We start from the raw sequence: 16,503 nt of genomic DNA, 5'->3' as shown, positions 1-16,503 counted from the left end.
TTTTAAAGGTGGAAGACTAGGACAAATAACAAAGATATTTACATTTTCCAAATTAAAATGTCTCAATATTAATTGGTGAATTAAAAACAAATTAACAATTGAAATGTATTAACTCCAATGGGGAAAGATCAACGCTTTCCCTTGTTCGCAGAAAGTAAAGTAGAAAGCACTATTCAACCCCAAAATATAGGGGAAAAGTTAAATAAAATTGCAGATGTTGGAGATCTGAACGAAAAATAGAACATTTTAATTAGAAAATGAAAAGCGAGTTGATTAGGTAGCATCTGTCGAAAGAAACAAAATTAATGTTTCAGGTTAGAGACCTAAAATATAGATACCTCCGGAAATTGATAATGATGTGCCACAACTTTATTTTTAATAAGAAGTGCGCACACACTTCAATAAGGATATTAAATGTAGAAAAACCACAAGAAAGTTGTTTTTTTCAGAATTCTGATCTCACTATTTCTTCGGTTGCAGAGAAATGCAACTTGAAAACAAAAAGTAAACATTCGAAGATGTTGTACAAAAAAAAAAAGTTTTGGCAGCTGCCAGAAAGCCTTCTGTGTTCGATTATAAAAGAGATCTTGTTTAAATGCATGAAGTGAACCAACATACACACCAATTAGCCTGTTGTTCACTTTTTACTAGTTCAGGGGACCAATGTAAAGGTGTCCTTTGACCCAGTTAATCGTTTTTGCCTTAGAGTACAAACAGAGCAAGGACTACGTGGAGAAAAACACATGATCCCGTATATTTTATAATTAATACATATAAAAGTTTCACCGGATCGTAGAAACCCGAGTCCACAGTACAAGGCTATGTCACAGTTGGCAAGTGCTGAATATCTCATCAGTATGTTGAGAGAGTATACAGTGCCCTCCATAATGTTTGGGACAAAGACCCATCATTTATTTATTTGCCTCTGTACTCCACACTTTGAGATTTGTCATAGAAAAAAAATCACATGTGGTTAAAGTGCACATTGTCCGTTTTTAAAGGGTGTTTTTATATGTTTCGGTTTCACCGTGTAGAAATTATAGCTGTGTTTATACATAGTTCCCCATTTCAGGCCACCATAATGTTTGGGACACATGGCTTCACAAGCGTTTGTAATTGCTCAGGTGTGTTTAATTGCCTCCTTAATGCAGGTATAAGAGAGCTCTCAGCACCTAGTCTTTCCTCCAGTCTTTCCATCGCCTTTGGAAAATGTTATTGCTGTTTATCAACATGATAACCAAAGTTGTGTCAATGACAGTCAAAGAAGCCATTATGAGGCTGAGAAACAAGAATAAAACTGTTAGAGATATCAGCCAAACCTTAGGCTTACCAAAACCAACTGTTTGGAACATCATGAAGAAGAAAGAGAGCACTGGTGAGCTTACTAATCGCAAAGGGACTGGCAGGCCAAGGAAGACCTCCACAGCTGATGATAGAAGAATTCTCTCTAAAATAAAGGAAAATCCCCAAACACCTGTCCAACAGGTCAGAAACACTCTTCAAGGGTCAGGTGTGGACCTGTCAATAACCACTGTCCGCAGAAGACTTCATGAACATAAATACAGAGGCTACAGTGCAAGATGCAAACCACTGGTTAACCGCAAAAATAAATGGCCAGGTTATAAGGAACTGCCCAAGATCCAAAGCATCATCTGTGAAACACGGTGGTGGGGGTGTTATGGCCTGGGCATGTATGGCTGCTGAAGATACAGTCTCACTTATCTTCATTGACGATACAACTGCAAACGGTAGTAGCATAATGAATTCTGAAGTGTACACATCCTATCTGCTCAAGTTCAAACACAAGCCTCAAAAATCATTGGCCGGCGGTTCATTCTACAGCAAAACAATGATCCCAAACATACTGCTAAAGCAACAAAGGAGTTTTTCAAAGCTAAAAAATGTTCAATTCTTGAGTTGCCAAGTCAATCACCCAATCTGAACCCAAGCATGCCTTTTATCTGCTGAAGAGAAAACTGAAGGGGACTAGCCCCCAAAACAAGCATAAACTAAAGATGGCTACAATACAGGCCTGACAGAGCATCACCAGAGAAGGCACCCAGCAACTGTACATGATGGGACTGAAGGCTGATAATCCCCAGGGCGTGATGGTCTGCATCCCAGGGTACTTAAGGAAGCGGCTCTAGAAATCATGGACGCATTGGTAATCATTTTCCAATGTTCTATAGATTCAGGATCAGTTCCTGTGGATTGGCGGGTAGCTAATGTTATCCCACTTTAAGAAAGGCGGGAGAGAGAAAACAGGGAATTATGAACCAGTTAGCCTGACATCGGTGGTGGGGAAGATGCTGGAGTCAATCATAAAAGATGAAATAGCGGCACATTTGGATAGCAGTAATAGGATCGGTCCGAGTCAGCATGGATTTGCGAAGGGGAAATCATGCTTGTGTAATCTTCTGGAATGTTTTGAGGATGCAACTAGGAAAATGGACAAGGGAGAGCCAGTGGATGTAGTATACCTGGACTTTCAGAAAGCACTTGATAAGGTCCCACATAGGAGATTAGTGGGCAAAATTAGGGCACATGGATAGAGTGCTGACATGGATAGAACGTTGGTTGGCAGACAGGAAACAAAGAGCAGGGATTAACAGGTGCCTTTCTGAATGGCAGGCAATGACCAGTGGGGTACCGCAAGGCGCGGCGCTAGGACTGGAGCTATTTACAATATATATTAATGATTTAGATGAAGGGATTACAAGTAACATTAGCAAATTTGCAGATGACAGAAAGCTGGGTGGCAGTGTGAACTGTGAGGAGGATGCTATGAGAATGCAGGGCGACTTGGACAGGTTGTGGGGAGTGGGAAGATGCATGGCAGATGAAATTTAATGCAGATAAATGTGAGGTTATCCACTTTGGTAGCAAAAACAGGAAGGCAGATTATTATCCAAATGGTGTCAAGTTGGGAAAAGGATAAGTACAACAGAATCTGGGGGTCCTTGTTCATCAGTCAATGAAAGTTAGCATGCAGGTACAGCAGGCAGTGAAGAAAGTGAATGGCATGTTGGCCTTCATAACAAGAGGCGTTGAGTGTAGGAGCAAAGAAGTGGCCCTAATGAGGCCACACCTGGAGTATTGTGGGAAGTTTTGGTTTCCAAATTTGAGGAAGGACATTCTTGCTATTGAGGGAATGCAACGTAGGTTGACAATGTTAATTCCCGGGATGGCGGGACTGTCATATGCTGAGAGAATGGAGCAGCTGGGCTTGTATACTCTCGAATTTAGAAGGATGAGAATGATTCTTATTTAAACAGGTTTATTAAGGGTTTGGACACGCTAGATGCAGGAAACTTGTTCCCGGTGTTGGGGGAGTCCAGAACCAGGGGCCATAGTTTAAGAATAAGGGGCAAGCCATTTAGAACAGATGAGGAAACAGAGGTTGCGAGTCTGTGGAATTCTCTGCCTCAGAGGCCGGCGGAAGCTGGTTCCCTGGATACTTTAGAGAGAGAGCTAGATAGGGCTTTTGAAGATAGCAGTCGGGGGATATGGGGAGAAGGCAGGAATGGCGTACTGATTGTGCATGATCAGCCATGAACACTACATGACATTACATAGAAACATAGAAAATAGGTGCAGGAGTAGGCCATTCGGCCCTTCGAACCTGCACCACCATTCCATATGATCATGGCTGATCATCCAACTCAGTATCCTGTACCTGCCTTATCTCCATACCCCCTGATCCCTTTAGCCACAAGGGCCATATCTAACTCTCTCATTGCCGTGTCCCAAGCATTATGGTGCCCTGAAAAGGGGGGGGGGGGGCTATGTATAAACCAAATATACTAGTTTAGCTCCTCTAGTATCTTTGGTATAAACACTGCTGTAATTTCTACATGGTGAAACCAAAATGTGTAAAAATGGGCTTCATTCAAATCTGACAATGTGCACTTTAACCACATGCTGTTTTTTTCTATTACAAATCTCAAATTGTGGAGTAGAGAGGCAAATAAATAAATGAATGATGGGTCTTTGGCCCAAACATTATGGAGGGCACTGTATAAACAAAGTGTGAGAAATGGAAATATCTTTACACTACAAAGGGCATTGTGATTCTGGCATACCATGTTTAAGATGGGTCAATGCGGCAAACTGAAGATGCTAGAGCAAACAGAAAGTAATCAGGTACTGACCCAGTGGCACTAAATCCTCCCAAAAGAGAAATGAATACACAAACAAATACTGCACACGAATTGTCTATGTGGCAGATGTGCTTGTTGAGCAATGAATACGTTCAGTTCACGGAAGCCGAGGCCAAGAAAGTCAGTCATCATAATCCTGGTGACATCACAAACTACTGGTAAATATCACATTCCTCTCAAGTATTGGCTCTGGAGGAAATGCAGGCATTGGTCATCCAGAAATACCATTTAATTTTCAGTCATTTCTAATGATTTTTAAGATTTGCGCCCTTGGAATTGGTTTTAAAAAATGCAATACAACTTAATTGTAACACAAAATCAGTCTATGAAAGGGAAACTTTTCTCAACATCTGTACGCGACAGGTTTGGAATCGGTGTGTTAAAATCAACTGCAATGTTTTAGTGCCAGCAAAAGCACTTTGAGGAAATTCTCCTAGCTGTGTGAAGTCAGCCAGAAAGACTGTGTGGTACTTAAGGATTTAATGAAACTATTCTCATTACTGAACCCCTAATTCAATGGATTAACCGGTTTGTGATACTGGTCATGGAACTGGAGATATGCACCTTTACAATTAGTTATAGAAAAAAAAGTTTCATTAAGCTATTTGCTGGTATAATTTTGTATGTTCATTATTCACAAAACATAATAGCTTTAAGTATCCTTCTCTTTTCATTCTACCTCCAATATTAACAAAGCAAATCACTCAGGCTGTTGTGGTCACTGTGGAGGTCATCCTTTGACACAAAAAGCTGGAGTAACTCAGCGGACAGGCAGCATTTCTGGAGAGAAGGAATGGGTGACATTTCGGGTCGAGACCCTTCTTCGGTACACGAAACGTCACCCATTCCTCCTCTCCAGAGATGCTGCCAGTCCCGCCGAGTTACTCCAGCTTTTTGTGTAAATCTTTGGTTTAAACCAGCATCTGCAGTTCCTTCTTACACTTTAAATGGAGACATTATTTTAAATGGGTAGCGCCTTCCTGGGAATATTTAACAAAAGGTTTGATTCTTTCCTTTCAGCTATTCCATATTTTATGAACTAGAAAAGATTGATGATAATGCACAATTTTTAATCACATTTGCAGAATTGCTTCACCAATGAATGCCTGGAGATGTAAGTTAGATACTTCAATTTCTAAACACCTGTCGTTTAATTTTTTATTTTTCATCAAAACTAAAATTCAATCTCACACACTGAATACTGTAGGCCAGACAAAATCCTGTTGAGCTGGTTTCCTTGTACATGAAACTACATGCAAATGCCCTGTAAACCACAACCTGGCCACAAAACCTTTGCCTGCCTAGTAAAGGCACAACTGACCTCAGCAACCATCAACTGCTGTGTTTTAAATTGACAACATCCGTGTTAGGTTTGTAGTTTATATATAATATTGAGAACAACAACAAGAGTATTATCATTAATGAGAACAAATTTTAAAATCAATGAAAATCCACCAATCTACAAATTCGAGCAATGTTACAACATGAAGGAACTGCTGTACGTACACTGCAAGAACAATCCAGCTAGTCACGCTCTCTGCCTGATCACAGAGAAATTAAAATTATTTTGCAAGTACTTACCCAGCTCCTTTTGAATCCCAAATGAACTGTTACTTTCAATAATCTATGCACATAGAGCCCTAAATCTTTCCCATCTTTTGGAATGATGCCCTCTAGTTTCTTTCCTCAATTGATGAAAATCTAACAAGTTAGCATTTTACACCTGCACCCATTCGTGCCTTCTTGGTCTACTACTATATTTGTCAGTTAACAAATCTTCCAAACTGTGCACTCTGTACACCCAACTGATTGTGTATATAATAAAAGCAGAGATCTTAATACCATTCTGAGCGATTCAATAACAATTTATCCCTCCAACTCACTCCAAAGCAACTCTTTCACTGATATTTGCCAATCTATCACACCTGGCTAATTTTCTATCCATACTCAATCCCCCCCCCCCCCCCCCCCCCAAATCACCCCAGGACTTTAGTAACAACCCTATAATTCAGCACCCCGTTAACCACATATTAAAGTCCATATTTGTCAAAGCATTTCCCCAATGACTATGTCTATTTTAAGAGAGTCATATTGTGAACAAATGCAATTAGCTCTATTCCCTTGAGGGAATTCTCCAGCAATAAATATGGATCATAAATTGAGTTAACTATGCTTTAAAACTCTTTAATTTCCATATTGGGACTTGGATAGGAGAAATTAGACAAATTGAGATTTTGCATGAACTCAATGATATAATGAAAACCCATACTATTTACTGTGCGATGCATCCGAAACTGGAAAGCTGAACAATATTGAACAGTACAACTCTTGATAAACTGGAGACTATTTATTTTAAATAACTACTACACCCGGCTTCAGAAATCTCTCAAAGCAACATTTTACAGCAAATGCTGAATGCTGCATGCCAAATGCCAGCTTTGTTTATTTTAAAATCTGCATTTAACAAAATGCACACAAAAGACTTCTAAGATTGGGGGATCAGTTTTGGATCCATTCTTCCTCTCGGTTTTCATAAAGTGAAAAGGAAGAAGTGACCTGAAACTCCATTCTCTCTGGTGCAACATAAAAGTCAAACCACTTTAGTCACAGTTTCTTTCCTTAAACAGGTTTCTTTCCTTAAGTACAGAGACAACGAAACTCCAGACAGTCCCTCTCCTTTAATATTTTATATGTCATTCTTAACTGTCATTGTATGTCATGTTGTCACTTGCGGGCAGAGCACCAAGGCAAATTCTTTGTATGTGAATACTTAGCCAATAAACTTATTCATTAATTCATTCGGCTCATAATCTCTGATTGCCAGAGATGTACAGGTCTCCTTTTGAGAGAACAGATTTGGATAAGAGGTAGAGATATGAAGATAGGTCCAGACCCAAAACGTCACCCATCTATATTCTCCAGAGATGCTGACTGACCCAGCAGTAGAATGGGGTTTGGAAGGAGAAATAGTTCAGCCATGATTGAATGGCAGAGTGGACTTGATGGGCCAAATGGCAAAATTCTGCTTCACTAATTTATGACCTTATGACCCATTGAGTTACTCCAGCACCTTGTGCTCCACACGAAACATTTCTGAATTTAACTTCATTTGCTTAACAAAATAATTATTTAAAGAAACATTTGAATTTAATTAAAAGGAATATAAATTTGGCTTGCTCCAAATTTAAATGTTTGATGAAAGAGTTCAGAAAATGTTCAAAAGGGCACAAGCTAATCCTCAGTCCCCACCCCCACCCCAAGGTCCAATTACTGGGACAAAAATATAATTGGTGAAAAGTACAAATCAATTAATCAACACAGAAGTGACTCCACAGTATTCGAAATCTTACTTGGTTAAGATGGCTTGTGAAGATGAAGCTTGAATTCACATGCACCAGCTACAACAGTACAATCTTCTGGAAAATGGAACAGCATAAACACCCCAAGAATTGTTTTGTTACCTCAACACGGCCAGTAGAAAAATAGTCAACAGAGCCTGTCGACTCCAAGAGCCAATGTCCGACATACGTCAGAGTCTTAGAGCTATACAACAGAGAAGCAGGCCTATCAGCCCAACTCATCTATGCTTAACTTAGCTAGTTCTGCTTGAACAAGCCTGACCCATATTCCTCCAATCCTTTCCCATCCATGTGCCTGTCCAGTGGCATTTAAATGCTGTAATTGTACCCATCTCAGCCACTTCCTCCGGCAGCTGGTCTACTCCAAATAAACGACTAATAATTGCTGTCTACAACAATATTTACACCATATTATTTCTTATACAGTAATTACATTTACTAAAAGTTGGAACACAGAATAAATCATATAATTTTTTTAAGAAAACATGCAACAAAATGAAGTAATTTGGTTGTAGCCAGGAAGTCGATTAGAATCTTTTTTTTCCATGACATGGGAATTATTCTCGAGTTTTCAGCCATCGAAAGATGACAACTCACAATTTTCAGCTACGTGAGGGAATAGACACGACAAATGGCAACTGGACAATGGATTCCCTATTTCTGGAGACAGCTATGGACAGATATTTGCCACATAATGCACATGTAAATATTTTCCAGATCCTGTATGCAGGGAGTTCAAGGGGTAGGTTTTGCGGGTGATTGGATGGGGATGGTCATAACCAAGCATAATCCCAATTAAAAAAAACACTGCTGCAGAGTGTTTTTGTAGATCAGACACATTGTACACACGGTGCAACAATGACAGGGTGAACATTTAGCATGAAAGAGTGAATATCAATGAAGCAGGTGCTCAGTTAGATGCCCGGAAGTAGCAACAAGTCTCGTCGCACATTGAAATTTCCCACATCTGCACAAGTGGTCTGCAAGAGTAGTGAAGATCTATGGACGTGGTATCTAGGTGTGCAATGCATGACTTTCTATACTGGTGCACATGGCCTCTGTGAACCGTAGAACGTAAGCCCACCACTTTTCTTTTAATGGTCTTATTTTTAAATAAAACCGATTCATACGATGGTTCAAGAATCCAGCCATGATATTTGCAGTTTTAACAGGGAAATGGACCATTATCTGGTCTGAAAAATTAATAGAAGATAGAGGTAATCAACAGTTTCAGACAAACAACTAGGTAAACCTTTGTTCTTCTTGGGCTTCACTTATGAGAAAACTTCTTAAGAAGACAGATCCCAAGAGACACAATAGTTATGGTACAAAACAAACCACTGCTGTGCTTTAGGCATGATTTGACCTACAAATCAGAACACAATGTGCTTCAACTAAAAACTGAAAGTGGTCGGATTTGATGCAATGGTAATTAATACTGTCATCTGCTCTTGTTTTAAAAGGATTTGTTTGCTCTTCCACCCAGCTCTTGACCCATCCTACCCCATCGACAGAAAATGATTTCCATCCTGCAGCATTAATACATTTGTACTCTTCAGTATATGACAGCTAGCTTCCTTTCGCTAATAGAATGTATTGGGTTCAGAGGGCGATCCATTGTCATGCTCTAGTTCAATTCTTTCTGAACTCATTTTTGAAGTGCTAAAACATTTGGACAGCACAGTGGCTCAACCAGTAACGCTGCTGCCTCACTGCACCACAGATCCAGGTTCGATCCTGACCTCAGGTGCTGTCCATGTGGAGTTTGCACGTTTTCCCTGCGACAGTGTAGGTTTTCTCCAAGTGCTGCAATTTTCTTCCACATGCCAGAAATGTGTGGTTTATAGGTTGATTGGCCTCTGTAAATTATACCTGCTGTGTTTGGGGAGTGGATAGGAAGGTGGAGATAACATAGAAGTGGTGTGACGGGTGATTGATGGCCAACATGCAATCAATGGACAGAAGAGCTTTATCCATGCTGCATCTCTGAACAAAACTCATTATTATCAGTACCAAAAGTGAAAAGATCACATTTTCTATGTTCATTTCGGAAGACCATTTCTTTGATACCTTGCCATATGAACAGCTGTCTCTCAAATATTTGTTGCAAGTACCCTTTGAGAATTATTTTGGTAAAGAATTGCCGAGCTATAATTTCTGGCATTTAGAAGTAATTTTGCACAAGATGGATGAGCAAAGATGTAGGTATTTGGGGCAGTCATTACTCAAGGTAAAATAGCTGGAGCTTGTTTCCCTGAAGAAAATAATGCTGACGGGCAACTTTATTGAGATATATAAAAAACATGAGGAGCACAGCTAAGGTGAATGGTAACACAGTCCCCTCCCCTCCCCCCCCCCCCCCCCCCCCCCCCCCCCCCCCCTCTTCCCCTCCCTCAACAAGGTACAGGTGTCCAACATTATAGGGCATCAGTTTGTGAGAGGGGAGTGATTTAAAAGAGACCCAAGGGGCAATTTCTTCACACAGAGTGGTGTGTTTGTGAAATGAGCTGCCACATGGAAGAGGCAGGTACAATTACCACATTTAAGCAGGTACATGGACAGATAGAAAAGGAAAAAAGGGATATGGGCCAAACGCTGCAAATGGGACTAGCTCAAGTAGGCAACTGTCGGCATGGACAAGTTGAGCCAAAGCCCCAGTTCCCATGGTGTTTAAAACTGCGACTTTACAAGTCACTCTTGGTACTTTTTAACCCAATGGAACTGAAAATAGGAAAGCCATTTAAAAGTTACTAGACCAAGTGCAGACCCGTTGGGTCTGCTCCCCCAATGGTGTGATTCCCCCAACCCAATATTCCACCATGCACCCGTCTCCTCCAATGGAACTGAAGCCGTTGCCAAAAGTTTCCAGCACTCCCCTGCCTCCCTCAATTGCACCTCCCTTGCCTGCTGCAGCAGTGAAAAGTTCAGTGTTCCTGTCTTGCAACATTGTTTCGAAGTGTGTTGGGAGCTGAGGAAGGAGTAGCCGTCAACGAATCAAAAGACAGGAAGGGATCCGTACGGCAGGCGGATGGATTTGAGTTTTATATATATACACTAGACCAAATGCAGACCCGTTGGGTCTGCTCCCCCAATGGTGTGATCCCCAACCCAATATTCCACCATGCACCCGTCTCCTCCATTGGAACTGAGCCCGTTCCCAAATGTAAGATTGCAGCCCTCCCCTGCCTGCTGCAGCAGTGAAAAGTTCAGTGTTCCTCTCTTGCAACTTTGTTTCGAAGTGTGTTGGAAGCTGACATGTAAATGGAGAAGCCTGTTTATTTTCGAAATACTTGGGGGTGGGTGGGGGGACGGGGGGGAGAAGGATTTGATTAAAAACATGTACTTGAACACGACGAAATGAAATGAGGAGCGGATACTTAGAAAGAAAAGCGAAATCTCTACCGAAATGGAAAATATCTCGGAGATTGAGCGTCTGGATTGGGCGTGGCAATGAATCAAAGGAAGAAATGCAGCCGTACTGCAGGCGGACTGATTTGAGTTTTATATATATACTAGACCAAGTGCAGACCCGTTGGGTCTGCTCCCCCAATGGTGTGATCCCCCAACCCAATATTCCACCATGCACCCGTCTCCTCCAATGGAACTGAAGCCGTTCTCAAAAGTAAGATTCCAGCACTGCCCTGCCTGCTGCAGCAGTGAAAAGTTCAGTGTTCCTGTCTTGCAACATTGTTTCGAAGTGTGTTGGAAGCTGAAGAAGGAGCAGCCGTCAACGAATCGAAAGGCAGGAAGGGATCCGTACTGCAGGCGGACTGATTTGAGTTTTTATATATATATATATATATATATAGATATAGATATACCAAGTATATACCTGTTGGGTCTGCTATGGTGTGATATACCCAATATTCCATATATGTATATATCCTCCAATGGAATAGAAGCCGTTCTCAAGTGCAGATTCCAGGGTCTGCTGCCCTTTAAAACCCAATCCCTCCACTGCTGCACCCGTCTCCTCCAATGGAACTGTCTTGCAACGTTCTCAAAAGTAAGATTCCAGCACTGCCCTGCCTCTTTAAAAAAAATCCCTGCCTGCTGCAGCAGTGAAAAGTTCAGTGTTCCTGTCTTGCAACATTGTATTCGAAGTGTATTGGAAGCTGAGGAAGGAGTAACCGTCAACGAATGTAAAGGCAGGATAGGGATCCGTACTGCAGTATATGGACTGATATGGATATATATATATATATATATATATATATATATATATATATATATATATATATATATGTGTGTGTAGATAGATAGATTTACATCTAGTTTTAATTAACTCAACTATTGTGTAGAATCAAGAAACCGCAAATGTTGGTTTACACAAAAGGACACAAAATGCTGGAGTAGCTCAGCAGGTCAGGCAGCATCCCTGAAGAATATGGAAAGGTGATGCTTTGGGTCGGGACCCTTCTTCAAATGTCCTGAAATGTCGCTCATCCATGTTTTCTAGAGATACTGCCTGACCCCGCTTGTGCATTGTGCATTTTGTTCTGCATACTCAAATCCTCTTGCTGCAAGAATTGACGCATCATGTGCCTTTTTAGTTGCCTGTTGCACAATTTCCATTTGGGAAGTTAATGTTGATGGTCTGACAACACTGTTTTCCATGTGCTACATATCCATCTTTTATCTTGGGCTCAAACCATTCCTTCACTACTGATGTCAGGGTAATAGTCTATAATTCTGTTACTATCTGCCTCATTTAAAACAGTGGAGTTGCACGAGCTCCAACGACAAGAACTCTTCTGATTTTGTTTAATTCCCTCTTGCAAGACCCCATGGCCCTCCCCCCACCACCAGATATAGATATAGATATAGATATATATATTTGAATCCTTTGTGAAAACAAAACCAAAGTATGTATGTATGTATGCATTTATAAAGCATCAAGGCAGAGTTGTGTTTTACATTCTCTTGAGGGCAGTGCTTTGGACAGATTTCAGTCTCACTTCCTTTCCCTTCTGCAGCCTCAGTTGCTTATGTCGTTAGCGTAGCCTTTCAAAATGTAGAGACATTTTTATCTCTTCACCACAATCATGATGCAGGCAGCACAACACGGTCAACACATTTACTGCTTCCTGTTTGCCAACAGATCTACTCTGTTCTAAGATACAACTTGCTCGTAAATACACCAATTAATAAACCAGAGGAAATAATGCACGATTAAGCAGAATTAATAACCATATCTACAACTATGCTTCAGCTGTACTGCATCAATATAAGTACCGCAATGATTTGCCCCCACAATGGTTTAAAATTAGTTCAAGACAAATGGTCTCACATTCTACATAATTAACAACAATATCTCAGATTAAAAAGCACTGACCAGCATACACTCCCAGTACTTTCATAAGTTTCTCTACTATGGTTTTGGTCAAAACAATTCTGTTTTTCTTTCTTTGCAAAGTGATCTGTAATAATTGTGCAGAAACACAGCATAGAAACGTTTGAAATTATAGTGAAAGAGGGTATTGATTCAGAATTCAATGCCTGTTCCAACTAAACTGGTTTAGTTGCAGCTTTATTTCTACCAAATAAAAAGCCTGGTTCAGCAACTCGAACGCACAAGAGATTATAAGAAGTGGTGAACACTGACCTCCGAACCATTAAAGGGATATATAGGAGGTGCCGACTCAAAAAAGCAGCCAGCATCATTAAGGACCCATACCACACTCACTTTACTCGTCATCAGCAAGGTATAGGAGTCTGAAAACTGTAACGGCCAAATTTGGGAGCAGTTTCGTCCAAAAGACCATCAGGCTATTGAACACTACAAATTCCCACTGCCTTGGTTGCACACTAGGGACTTTGGGCTTTGTTTTATTTTTCACTGTATTAGGTTATTTTATTTATTTAACTTTTTTTTAAGGTTTATTGTATTATCTATCAAGCACTGTTTATACATCTGTTGTGCTGCTGCCAGGAAGAATTTTATTGTTCTGTTTCAGTACATATGACAATAAAACATTCTTAAGTCTTGATTTAAGAATACAATCCCAACCAGAGCCCTTGAAATCTAAATCCTAAACTTAAGTGATAACCAACGATGTGTCTACACGAATAGACACAAAGTGCTGGAGCAATTTGGAGAATATGGATAAGTGTCGTTTTGGGTCGGGACCCTTCTTCAGACCGATTCTGCATGAACAAATTCAACACAATATATAACATGCAATTTCTGAATCCCTTTATTGCTTGGTTTGTTACTCCATTGCAAAGGGGAATGCCGCACTGTGCACAGTACAACTCTGATAACTTAGCACCCTCCAGACAATTGGATGTTGCTCATATTACCAAACACTAAACATATTACACAGAGGCAAAATATATTTTACTGGGCTTAGATTTTAAACTTTATTGTACAAATCAGTGAAAGCATTGACTGCCAAAAACCTTCCTTCTTTTGTATACACAGAAATTCAGTGTACTGCAAATGTAGACTTTCTCCATGCATTTAAAAACTGGGGAAAGATCAGGGTAGCATCCACTTTCACACATCTGGAAGCCATTACGTGATGTAACAACTTTGCAAGATTGCAATTTGGCAGTAATTGCCAATCTTCAAATTTCTATATCTGAATTCCTAGTGACAATTAAATTTCACAACTTTTCAGCTATCCATAAACCTGATGTATCACCTCTTCAGCGAAATAAAGCTAATTGTGTTGACGTCTTCAAATCTCCAGAAGTACAAAATATACCAATATTGATGGAAAACAGCTCTTTGTTTGGTTGGTGGGGCAGAAACAGGATAGGAACCGCTCCACAAAATGTAAAATGTTCCAAATAATGTTTCTTGAAAAGTAAAAGTACAATTTAAAATGGCAGAAAATGAAACGGGGAAATAGGTATCATGGTTTAGCGCCCAACATTTACTATAAAGGAATTTTGTAAGTGACAATATTATTAAAGATAAATTAAAATTAAGAAAATGTTACACTCATAGCACAAATTCCATTCTAAAATGAATTTTAACACTTGATGTGCTGTATTTTGCTTATTTCTAACCTTTTTTGGCCATTATTAAACTTTAAATGTTATTTCAGTAAAGAGTAACAGTGCTGGCCAACGTGCACTGTAAGCGGTGAAATGATACAATCAGCATGTTCACCGTTTCTTGCAAGACAAAGCCATTGGAACAAACAGCCAAAAGAGCATTTAAACAAAGCAAGAAGGAAGTTTTAAGGAAAAGGTCAGACATAATAAACTAGTAATGTGCATTTGTCGAGCACTGGAAATGACTCGGACAAAATGTATTGGTGAAGTCAAAATGAAGTCTGAAGAAGGGTCTCGACCCGAAATGTCACCCATTCCTTCTCTCCAGTGATGCTGCTTGTCCCACTGAGTTACTCCAGCATTTTGTGTCTACACTGGAAGTGACTCTCTCAGCTACAGCACCCCAGGATGGATTCCATTTATAAACACCCATTAACAGGAAACCCTACGTGATCTAATGACACCTTCCACACAGTACTGGTGAAGAGGTTTCACCTGTGAAAGTAAATCTTCAGATACATTTAAGTTCTGAATCTCCCAGTATTGAAAGTAAAAGAACAGTCAATGCCTGTACGTCAAGCAAAAAAAAAACACACCATGCAAATTTAAAATTGTGTCACATTCAGAAGGGAAGTGGAAAATGAAACATTGAATGGAAACACGGGTGAACCACCAAAGACCTTCTATTTAAGAGATATACCCTTTCGATTCTCACTGGAAAATTTTAAATGAGTTGAGAATCCAGCGTGTGTCACCTAGCCCACACACATTTAAAAGGTATTTAAAGTTAGATTACACTACTACCCTTTTAGGGAATCCCCAGTTTGGGAAACCCTTCTTTAATCTTATTTACAGAATCGCAAGTATTCTCCCACCCAATGTCGACAGTCCCTTTTCTGACAAAATAATGCATATTGGAGATTCCCTCCATTCGTACAATTTAAAAACTCTTTAGTTTAAGAAATGGGGCTAAAATAAATGTGCCTTGGGAGGTGAAGACAAGGTGAAACGTAGCCATATGATCCTAACACAAAAATGGCTCTTCCACTCTTCCCTTCCACAATATACAATAAATATTATCAGGTGCTTTTTTTTTTTAGAAAAAAAGTGACAACACCAAAATTTAGATTTGTGGTAGTGAATCGAGCAAGTGTGAGGTGTGCACTGTGGGAGGTCAAATGCCAGGGGAAAGTATACAGTTAATTGCACGAAATTTAACAGCCAGTCCATAGCTCCTCAAAAGTGGCAAAACTTGTAGGTGAAGTGATAAAGGAGTACGTTTAAGTTCGAGGGTATGTTTAAGAAAGAACTGCAGATGTTGGAATAACCGAAAGTAGACAAAAAATGCTGGAGAAACTCAGCAGGTGAGGCAGCATCTATGGAGAAGGAATTGGCGATGTTTCGGGTTGAGACCCTTCTTGAGACTGATGTCCAGGGTCGAGACCCTTCTTGAGACTGATGTCCAGGGGGAGGGGAGCAGGCAGAGACAATAGGACTTGTGGGTGAACTGGGAAGGGGGTATATGGTATGCTTGCCTTCATCAGTCAAGGCATTGGGTAGAAGAGTCAGGAAGTCATGTTGTAGTTTATTAAACCTTGATTAGGCTGCATTTGGAATATTGTGTGCAGCTCTGGTCTTTCTGTTATAGGAAGTATGTGGAGGTTTTGGAGAAGGTACAGAAGTGGATACCAGAATGCTGCCTGGATTAGAGGGTATTAGTTATCAGGAGAGGCGGAACAAACATAGATTATTTTACCTGTAATGTCAGTTGAAAGGAGACATGATTACAAAATTCATATAATTTCAAGCATGTAAAATTATGAGAGGGATAGATAGGGTTAAAGAGTCCGAATTTTACTCCAAGCAGGAAATGTCTATCACCAGATATGATGCCTGACCCACTGAGAAACTCCAGCATTTAGAGTCAATTTGCATAAACCAGCATCCGCTGTTCCTTCTTATTTTAGCATGATCAGATT

At 40.2% G+C, this 16,503-nt stretch overlaps 1 protein-coding gene across 1 annotated transcript in view; it reads right to left on the bottom strand.

The window, feature by feature from the left end:
• Positions 1-16,503, bottom strand: part of cblb (Cbl proto-oncogene B, E3 ubiquitin protein ligase) — a 131,520-nt gene that overhangs the window by 60,987 nt on the left and 54,030 nt on the right. The gene's annotated exons all lie outside the window — the stretch shown is intronic.

Source organism: Leucoraja erinacea, chromosome 13 (genome assembly GCF_028641065.1).
Source record: "Leucoraja erinacea ecotype New England chromosome 13, Leri_hhj_1, whole genome shotgun sequence".
NCBI classification, from domain to species: Eukaryota; Metazoa; Chordata; class Chondrichthyes; order Rajiformes; family Rajidae; genus Leucoraja; species Leucoraja erinaceus.
The sequence above is the reverse complement of the archived record's forward strand: the minus strand, read 5'-3'. Positions and strand labels throughout refer to the sequence as shown.